Raw genomic sequence first — 11,291 nt, 5'->3', positions numbered from 1 at the left:
TCACTATGTATACATTATATAGGTATTATATATCATAGTTACGATAAGGCTACGGAGCTGTCCATCAATCGCTGTCAATTGTTCGTTGTTGGAAAAATAATGACTTATAACTTAATATTTACCATAAAAAAGTAACCAGTAAAATTAATAATTCCATAGTATAGAATAATTATTATATATTTTCACTTAATACACAAAAAAAAAAAAAAAAATGAGCTATTATCGTTTTTAATGCAAAGCAAATGAAAAATTACCAATATCAACATTAAAAACAACAACAAAATATACTAGTTAATTATTTAACTAATTTAAAAGCTATAAATAAAAGTAATGAAGTAGGTAATATAGTAAACTAAGAAAATATAGATTACGTATCTATATTGACTTTTTGAAAAAAAGTTTAACGTATAATTATTGCAACTTATGCGTTATTGTATCAAAAATATTGTAATAAAACATCTTTGGAGATCAAAGATAAAACTGTAGTTAAAATTGAATACTGAAAATGTAGGGCATTAATATTAAAAGTTTCAAACCGTAAAAATATGTACAAATTTAATTAGTTAACTTCATGTTGATAATCATATTACAGTTTATTATTAAATTATAAAGTTAATCTTCTTATGTTTGAATAATATATATTATTTATGATAAATAACTCAATATTTTAATAGAACTATAATATACTCGTAGTAGTTTAGTAATGATATAAAAGCATATTTTTTTTTTACTGATTATTAGTTATTAGTTATAACTCACAACAAATACAAAATATCTACCTATAGAATGCTGAAAAATTCGGTATGCTGTGGAATTATTTTAAACTGTAAAAAGTAAATAGCAATATTGTAATTATAAATTACCAATATTTAATTAAATATCATTAGGGCCATTAAAATAACTACTGATATATTATAAAAATTAACAATTAAAATAATTATATATGTCAGTATAGTTAAGAAAAAAAACAGGTTCCTTAGTATTAATCTAACCATCGAGGTAAAAACGCGATGAATCATAAAAAGTTTTATAAAGCATATAATGGAATACTTCAACACCCTCATTTGGAAAAATATATGAATCACTCTGAAATTATACATAATATAGGTTATTATTAGTTTTCCATGGTAATTTTGAAAATCATAAAAATCTTCTTCCAATAATTTTGAATACTTTAACCTATATAATAGGTACCTAATATCAGTGATAAAACATATAGCTATTTTAATATCAGCATTATTTTTTAAATATTATTATAATGTTTTGGGTAGTTCAATCATCAAATTCGTTATTAGACAATCCTAAAAGTTTAAAAATTGTATAAAGGTTATTTTAAATTAGTCAGGACATCAACAAACAAACATGTATAAATAATATAAATGTATAGCTAATCTTCAAATAGTTATAACTTATAATTATTGATACTAAATTGATTTCAGTCGATATTATAGTTAGAATATTCTAGTGATGTTTTAGCGATTTAGTACAAACATTACAAACGAAATATTTACCATTTTTATTGTGTAATGTATACCGTTTGAAAATTACTTTTCACAACAAAAACGCACAACTAGAATATCTCTGTTGGTTTATATTTGTATACCCGGACCCGTTGAGGGGGGGAGGGGCAGACGAGTAGGGTTTGAATGTTTATGTTGTATTACCATCGCAGTAATATACTATATGAAGTTCAACACGTTTTAAGGTCATAATAATAACAATATAATGAAGTGGGTATAATTATAACGCATAATTAATTGTGCGATTATCAGTGCATAATACTGTTTAAAAAATAATGCGCTCCAAGATAAGGACAGATTTTGAGCCATGCATACTATATATAACCGTCGTGTAAATTAAACAATTAAACGTTTAATCGACAATAATTATTATAGGCGTCAGGCGATTTCAACAGAAGGAAATTTAACATTATTCAGTTAGTCACGCAGTAGTGTAGCCACTAACCACGTTTTTGTGAAAAAAAAAATAAAAAAATAAATAATAATAATAATAATAATAATAATAATAATAATAATAAATAAAAGTATTTTGATAGCAGAATTATATTCAGGGGCGCTGATTAATATGCTATATATATTATACTGACGATTAATGTTATCATAGGTAGGTGCATTGCAATTTACAGTTTCCAAGTGATATGTTTTAGACGTATATGGTATTTAAGTTGCAAAATATAGTCGTCTACTGTAAAAGGTCCTTGAGATAATATATCGGGACGATAAATTAGTTGGAGATCCTTGGTAGAAAATGCTAAAAAAAGAAACACACAAAAAAGACATAATATAAAGCATGAAGTATTAAGTAAGTATTCAAGGTGGTTATATTTTATTAAACTTTCGTTTTGATGTCATCTACAATTTTTTTTAACATCAACAATGCCTCTGTAAGTAGGTATAATATTATGATGTACGCGTGGAGTCCATATTATTATATTATACAGTGTATAACAGAAAGAACTGACCAAAACAAAAAAAAATTGATGTTACTTAAACGTATTATAACAATTTATAAAATTATATGATTAGTACATAGTTTATGAAATATAATCATGTTAGAAAATTTCCAAAAATAATATTTTTAAAAAAGTTATTGGGTACCAAATTAATTTAATCAAAAAAATATTGATGTTTAAAAAAATTCTAAAAAATAAACTACTTAACTTAGATAAATGCTTTGACCATCTAAATCGTTCTTAAAATCAGATGCAAAAATTGGTTATTTCGAATTTATTCAAAAAAATTTTAATCAAATTTAAAATTTTTATTTTCAGTATTTAAAAATAAAAAAATATTTTTTTTTTATTACACGTGTAACGCAAGTGGCTATAAATTATATATAAGAAAAACATTTCAAAATATTGATTAGAATAAAAGTTATTCCAAAATCGGTTCTTTCTGTTACTCCCTGTATAGCGGCGCAGTAAATCGTAACAGAATGTTTTCGAATTTCGAGTTGTGCCGGAAAAGGGGCACTCACCATCGCATAGTCTTGAGCGTCTAAAAATAAACGCAATTACGGTGCTCTTGATTGACGGAGTGAGCGTTGTGTTATATATATATAAACGTAATATATATTTCTTAAGTAAGTGGATATTTTTTTGGACAAAAAAAAAATACGGTATATCTACAATAATCATAATAATATAGACTGTACGACGTGCGCCTGAGAGGTTAAAATAATATAAGTAGGCATAGCCGACGAGCAGCAGAGCCACGTTAAGATATTTTCAGATTTCCGTCATCGTCACCGTCGTCGCGTTTGCTCCTCTTCGCCGCCGTGCACACAAAAGGCCGCTCGCGCGGTGATTATTTCCCCCGTCGCTCTTCTCCCTACAGTTCCCAGCTACAGCTGCAGGCACGTGCGAACCAAAATCGATAAAATATATTTTTTACGCCGTTGTAATATTATGAAGTCCAACAAAAGCGTATACTGATTATCCGTCATCAAGGGCGTCCGCATACATTTTTGTAAGGGGGTGGTGGTGGGGATAGTTATTCATCATTACCAAATAGGAGATACCAGTCCTATTTTAATAATACGATTTTTTTTTCTGATAAATGTAATTATATTCAATATTCATGCTAACTAAACTACCATCATTTGTAATTCACATGAATCGTTTATTACCTATAACTATAATATTATAAACGTAGGTACTATGTTCCATGACTATATTATTGCTTATGAATAATAATTAATAAACTTGTTTAAAACTTAAACTGTTAACAAATTAATAAAATATATACTTTGATAATTATAAATAAAGTAGGTAATACAAACTTTGAAACTTAACAAAAAAGGTACCTATTTTACTAAAAATATGTTCATAAAACATACCTAATGTCGATTTGAATATACTATTTCATATCAAAACTCGTAATAATATAATACTATTTTTTGGACCATTGACCTGAAACATTAATCAACGAAAACTGCATAGAAAAAAAAAGTCCGAGGGAGTAGGGAAACTGCCCCAACTTGCATCCCTTCCGACGTCCTTGTCCGTCATGGTATACATCACACGTCTCGTCGGCGGCGCGCTATCGTACAGGTACCCATTTTAACTTTTTGCGAGGGATGTAGACAAATACGACTAAATAGAAGTACTAAACACGCGGTAATAATTACATAATAATGATAATATTATACGAAATACTTAACTGGCCGCGACCTGAACACGGTACGCGTGTGCGACTAGTGCGACTCACGCACAATAGACGCAATCAAGCAAACAATACTAACTTATACGCACGACAATCACAATAATAATAATACTTCTTAGTTCTTTCCGTATTACCGTGGCGTCCGCGATCGGTCACAATATAATAATATATAATGTTGTGAGTCCTCTGCTCAGCCATTACTCCCCCCCAGCCCACGTGTTATAGCTGGTTGGCGGTATACAATATAATATATTGTATAGGTACCTATGCACAACAAGTCCATTCTTCCGTCCAACGTCGAGTGGTAATACGACGCGATATTACATGTTTAATTTCACGCGGCATTGTTCCAAGAGGATGCGACAACACTATAAAAATCTCATGTATAGGTACGTACTTATTATATAATATTATATAAATGCGCGTGTTTGTATGCACCGTATAACGCGATGACGTGGGTCGATGTGTGTGTGACGTGTGTGTGTGTGTGTGTGTGATGTACCGATGGTGAGTGGAGTTAAGCATTAATAAGACGTACAATTTTGACTATATGCGGTTATTGAATAATAACGCGTTACAGGGTGATATATTTAACTGCAAGTTATGGTATCTAAATAAATATTTGTATTTTGACAAATCAAAAATACCTTTGAAGAAAAAAAAAAATTTTTCGTAAACAAATCTATTTTTTGAAACCTTTTTTTTTTTAAATATTATTATCTTATTCATGTTGAAGTACCTCCAATGGGAGGCCTCTTCCTTCAGTCTCTTCTGTCTGTTTTTTTGTTCTATTATCACTTAAGCTTATTGTTCTAATTGCAACAAATGGCGTAATAAAGAATTTTGTTTAAAAAAAAAAATATTATTATCATTCACATCGGTCAGTACATCGGATTTTTGAGAAAAGTGTTTTGCTTATAATTACAAAATTATTATGAAATAGGTTATAGGTCATTAAAACAATTTAAAAACTTAGAATACCAAATACCAATATGATGAAAAGTAAAAAGAAATCATATTTTTTGTGAAAATGAAGATATAAATGTACTTCGATTTCCAATCTACCTATGTATATAAGATCAAACATTCAAAAACATAATAACTGACTGTATAATATGTGCTAACAGTTTAATTTAAAATATTAAACAATACCATTCACCTTCCAAGTACATTACAAAATATATTACACTATTACGAAATTTGTTCAAAGTATGAACATCGTTATTCCATATTATTACGTTTTTCTTGTTCCTTTTACATGCCTCTACCATGATGTCTGATCTTCTTATTTAATAAGCTAACAATCTAATTTCACGGATGTATAGATAACCTATAGCTATATACGTATAATGTATACATAGAAGTCGCACTACTATAGTACAGCCGACAGCACCGGACGATCCTTCGCGTATCATATAGCAAGTACCTACCTACAGACGGTATAAACTCGATCAAGGAAAATAAATTGCACTGCCTTAACGTCCGGTCGTAAATTTTCACCGGGCGCGTCACGATGAGATTCTCAATGATGCTGAGCTCTTTATTCGGTACACGATATATTATATACGTATATATAGCATACTTCCGCCCTTTTTTCGATTTCGTGGTTTTGCAATTTGCCATATGCAACTCTTGTACGATTTATTAATATCGAGTTAGTTTCGATAAAATTGCGCTAATTCTGCTGTAGTGCTGTCGCAGGTAACATGTTATTGTCACAACATAACTTCGTTAAATTCGTAGTTTTAGTACTCTGATGCATGATGTTCTAAAATGTCATAAGTACCTACTCGTACAGTATAAACCTGTTTCTATGTTATATTATTTATACATCATATCATCCCGAGCCCTGACAATTTGATAAATTCTTCTTCGATCACGAAAATGCTTTAACTTGCAATAATGAATTTACATTTGGTGATATATTATGTATTTTTACAAAGCGGATACAAATTATGCAAATTTAGAACAACTCAATAAAAATATTTATGTATCATATGATAGTGTTGGACATTATAGTAGTAGGTAATAACTAATAACTATTATAATGAGTAATAATATTATTACAATATACTGAATATATCAATTAGTTTATACCTGTAAATATAGATAACTTAAAACTTATCAAACTATAAAAATATAATATAATAGTTAATAAAAACTAATGACAAACCTAATTTTATGGACAATTTTAAATTCTACTGTCTATTATCAAAACTAAATGAATAATATCAGAAAATAAAACATTTCTGTTCTATTTAATTATATTTAAAACTATAACAATAAAATTGTCAATCTTGACAGATCCAAAGTGCGCAATCTGAATCCGACTTCTGTTCAATAATCAATTGTGTGTATCTAACATTAACAATATTCCAAGGTCCTTAAATGTGTATTCCAAATAAAACAAGAAAAAACTTCATTTCTTCGGTAAAACCATCGGCTTATTTACTTTCACGTCACTCAGAATTCTATATACTCTAACTTCTAGTGTACAACGAATCGCGATTATAGTATTAAAAAGAGTTTTAATTTGTTTTTTTATATAAGCTGGCATTATTTAATTGAGAACATATTTTGATGTGAATTTAAATGTTAAGATAAAGTTCATGTGATGTCATCAAAATAACATTAATCTACGTTTAGTGTAGGCGAGTTCGAGACATAGGTGGCGTTAGAAGAGAAAAAAAAGAACGGTCTTACGAAAAAAAAAAAAAACGAAAATATTAGTAAATATAATAAAGTATTGTTATGTTATAAACACTAAACGGCATAATATTATACTAATAAAGTAATTACCTATACCTACTGTATGCTTATACTTATGTATACTGTCGAAATGGAATCGGTGCGGTTTGAAAAGGACACGCGCCCGGGCCGCTTATTCGATTAAAGAATAAAAAAAAGTTAATATGCATACGGGGGATATAAGGCTATAACTATAATGATATTATAATACAATACATAATACGTGATATATCTATTCCAAACCGTCCAAACCGAATTGGATACTGTGGCGTAAAACCGGAAGACTATGTATTGTATATATAAGTAGGTACACAACACTCGCGTGCCTAGTCAATAGACATAAACAAAAACTACACCTGGCCAACCGGTAACCAGGTATACTAGTATATAACTTAGGCCCTGGCCCGTCCGTATGTGCAGGTAATAACGTAAACGGACGGCTTCGTAAAATTGTAGAAACCGGTTTCACACTAAGCGCACACAAGAAATATTACTTATATATATAATTATTATTTTAACATATACCTATTGTAATATATAATAAACACGAGTGTATAATATTCTTTTACAACACCTGGCCGCCGATGTCGTATTATTTTCTCAGATTACACATGTGTTTTTTTTGTTGAAAAATACCGTTTTTCTAGCATCAGCTGAGGGACATATGGTCTCATACAGCCATACATCCTACTTTTATCGCGGTCGCCGGTAGTTCGTATACTATACATTATAGCATGCAGTATTATACTAATATGATATAATAGTAGTATAGTAGCTCAAAATCCACGACTACGCGATAGACTCGATACGCTGTGATACTTACGATTATAATAATAATATATTATTACCTAGACACACGAGAATTATCGGCTGACAGCTGAGTATGACGCGTGTGGTTGCGATATAGCAGGGGGAAAAATGAGGACGCGCGGTTTTTTGGTCCGAATTTGGAGTGTGCGCCGACGTTTTTAAAAATAGTGCACGCGAGGGTCGACGACACCGCGCCGCCCGTCGCCGACGGCCAGCGCCAATGAAAACAACCGACTTGCGTTATATTATTCGTGTCTCCGTGAAAACTATACACTATAATATAATATAATATTATTATATAAGTTTAGGTACATTTTGACTGTACGCCGTATTATGTATATTATGATATTACGCGTAGAATACAGCACGACAAATATCGTTAAAAGACGAGTCGAATATTTTTGTTTTTTTTTGCGCCGACCAATATGATCATATTTTATAGAGCGACCGGCGCTACCTACGACAGGCTGTAGATCGGCGTCCCCCCGAGTGGAATATTCACATACCCGAGGGGGTCCTCATTTATGTACACGCGCAGACGAGACACTCGAAGAACTTTGAACACGCACCTTTATTATAAACGTATACAATAATTATAATATTATATTATTAACCCACTTATAACCATCAAAACCTATATGCGTTTAAAAATAATTAGGACGCAGGCATTGTGTTTTGAGTGGCCGTATATTATATTATATTATCGTCAAGTGCGCACTAATATCACTTGGTTTTATCAGCGGAATCAACGGATAATCATAATATTATCATGATTTATGTCTTATGGTATTTTGGACCGACATGATAGGTAAAACAGTTGGAACGGAAATAACATCACTACTAGGTACGACAAAGAAGTGTTTTAGATGTACCTAAATAATTTATTGCTAACAAATCATAAAGAAAAAAGATATTAATGAATGACTAAAAATAAATATCATGATGATATTGTTAATAACTAAATTTATAATTGTCACCCTTCATATAAAAAAGAAATTTGAAATATTTCACGAATGGATTCAGTAGGGTATTTTAAAATTGCATAAGTAGTACCTATTTCACGGAATCTCAAAAGCCAATACTGTATGTTTATACACTATGCAGACTCTTACGGATTTAACTTCCGTTTGAAAACGACGCGTATGTACCTGTATTACTGTATATACTATAATAGTAGTATAGTATATTATAATATATTATTATAATAGCATTGTCTAACGTGTTTATATCATAATAATATTATTTTGACACGTCTGTTGAGTTGTCGAATAATCGAATAATATTCGAAACTGTTCGAAATATAAACACGGAAATGAAACTGTCAACTGTTTAATAATAATAAAAATAAAAACCCAATACGTGAAGAATCAAAATATTTTTTTTATTATACGTTCGCAGCTATACAACATAACCACTCACAAGTCATAAGTAATGAAAAAACTTCGGAGTTCAAACATACGTACCTATAGACTATAATAAAAGTACCGAATGCCGATACGATCTAAATTGTTCCGGTATTATTTTTATCAATAAGTTTGAAGTGTTTTCTTTTCAATTGTTATGTGCGTGTATACAGTAAATCAAAGTGTGTAAAGTTTGGGAAAATAATTTTTTTATTAAAACTTCTTTAGAGATAAAATTTGAAGTTTGAACACTCGGAAAAAATAATACCATACTGCATTTGCCTTCTCGTTTTTATTGCCCATTAAGGTTGGTAAAATTATCATCGAGGGGACACATAGAACAAATAAACGAAGGGTCGGAGAAGAAAAGATTTTTTGGATGTTGAGAAAGGGACCGTAATAAATGTTGTCAGCATTAATCATTAGGTACAGTAGCTAGTACTATATACCTCTTAGCTATAACTATCTAAGTGTAGAATCACAATACCGCAAGGTTACTAGATTTATTTCTTAATGAAGAATAAAACCAAAGTTGATTTAAAGTATTGGTACTTAGTAAGTACATATAATAAAATATGACATTTGTACCATATGCCCATGTATTTCCCCCAGGATTTATACTTATCATTATATATTTCTTTTTTATTTAGAAAATCAACACAATATTACAAATAAGAAATGATTTCTGCAATTAAAACAATTATTGTTAAAATATTAAAATGTTAATTGACCTACCTCCTTTATAGCTTGTGTTGGATATAGGGAATTATTATGATTACCTACTAAATATTAGATACACAAGATAAATATAAGCAATAAATTAATATAATTTAAACTTAATATAAGATTGATGTAAGATATAACATTTGACATCTAAAGAATTAATAAAAACAGATATTTTAAACATTAATACAGTCATTCTTATCCAATTCTAGAAATAAATATTTATATACTACACATTTAACATTCATAGCCTAAAATTATTATTATTATTTTTTAATTTAATAGGCATATAATAAAAAAAAATATTTGTCACAAATAATCTATAAAAGACTGACCAAAAAATGTATTGGAATATTGAACAGGAAAATCATAATTTCTGAATTATCTTTTATTAGGTACCAACCTAAGTTATTAAAACGATTATCTAATTTAAGATTCATGATAAAATGCATAATTACTATTTTTTATATAGGTATGTAACTCACTGGCAAAACCAAATTCTTTTTAATTTTCAGTCGTAGAAATCTCCATCTACTGTAATATGAATTTTAATTTTTAGTTTTAATTGGGTTCTATTAGTTAAAGATATTGTATTTTGTATAAAATACTTTATAAACAAAGTAGATACAAATATTTACAACATTTTTTAAATGATTAATATATAATCTATATCAGTTGACACAATAAGCACATATGCTTAGAGAAAAAAATGAGTATAGCCTATAGGTATTAATTGAAGGAAGAAGCCACCCAAAGGTGACACTTTCAATTGAGGAGCTTATATGCATGTTATAGTTACGTATAAGTCACGACACTACTTAGTACTTACGAAAATAGATAAAGTTAAAGATTCAAATATAACACTAAAAAATTACCAATGAATATTAAAATAAATTATACAACAATGGACCATAAAAATTCACAAATAAATATAATAAATATTATAAGTAGCTACAAGAATACCAATAGATATCTTAGTTCATTTTAAATGGTAATGTATGGAAATTGAACAACCGAGAAAAATAAATTAATATTTTTGAATACTTCAAACATAAACTTTTACAGAGAACTGTAAAGATTTTCAGATAAGTTTGGAAACGTAATTTAAATGGCAGTAATAATTGTGTAAGATGAGCGAAAGTCAAAAGATAAAGCAATGTATTATGTATCATACAATTACTATATTTTACAGAGATAATTTAGCTAAAAGTGAATTCAATTACAAAAATAATTTCAAAACACAACAAATAATTGAAAAAAATAATGTGCATACCTAAATGTGCAATGAGATAATAAAATATTATGTACAAAAAGACGAGCCGTTCAAAATTCCTTAATTGTTTCAATGTTAATAAACAAAACTGTCAAAAATAATATTAGAATAATTCATTCGTACATACAGCTAGTATAGGTACCTATTAAG

At 29.1% G+C, this 11,291-nt stretch overlaps 1 protein-coding gene across 1 annotated transcript in view; it reads right to left on the bottom strand.

The window, feature by feature from the left end:
• LOC100569180 (protein tincar) overlaps positions 1-11,291 on the bottom strand; it is an 80,707-nt gene that overhangs the window by 67,598 nt on the left and 1,818 nt on the right. The window lies entirely within an intron of this gene.

The sequence above is a fragment of the Acyrthosiphon pisum genome, chromosome A2, assembly GCF_005508785.2.
Source record: "Acyrthosiphon pisum isolate AL4f chromosome A2, pea_aphid_22Mar2018_4r6ur, whole genome shotgun sequence".
NCBI lineage: Eukaryota > Metazoa > Arthropoda > Insecta > Hemiptera > Aphididae > Acyrthosiphon > Acyrthosiphon pisum.
Note: the sequence above shows the minus strand (reverse complement) of the source record. Positions and strands in the feature narration are given on the sequence as shown.